Source organism: Antrostomus carolinensis, unplaced genomic scaffold (genome assembly GCF_000700745.2).
Source record: "Antrostomus carolinensis isolate BGI_N321 unplaced genomic scaffold, ASM70074v2 scaffold30541, whole genome shotgun sequence".
Lineage (NCBI taxonomy): Eukaryota > Metazoa > Chordata > Aves > Caprimulgiformes > Caprimulgidae > Antrostomus > Antrostomus carolinensis.
In genome coordinates, this window is record NW_010293967.1 from 873 (window position 1) to 1,088 (window position 216).

Genomic DNA, 216 nt, shown 5'->3' on the forward strand with positions numbered 1-216 from the left:
AGAGAAAGAAAGTGGGTTTGGGGGGGGGGGGGGGGGGAAGGGGGGCCTGCCACAAACACTGCCCTGTGTGGAAAACCCACAGGGACCCCATCCTCAGGCATGAACCCACCCATCGCCTGCTCAGCTCCATCCAGCATCTCAGCCCTGCTTCATCCCCATGCTGCGAGGCCAGGACATCTTGCCCAAGACGGGCAGGGCGGTAGCTGGGCAGCAGCC

The 216-nt window shown here is 64.4% G+C and overlaps 1 protein-coding gene across 1 annotated transcript in view; it reads right to left on the reverse strand.

The window, feature by feature from the left end:
- LOC104532316 (cysteine-rich protein 2-like) overlaps positions 1–216 on the reverse strand; it is a gene marked incomplete at both ends in the record, with an annotated part of 2,424 nt that overhangs the window by 666 nt on the left and 1,542 nt on the right.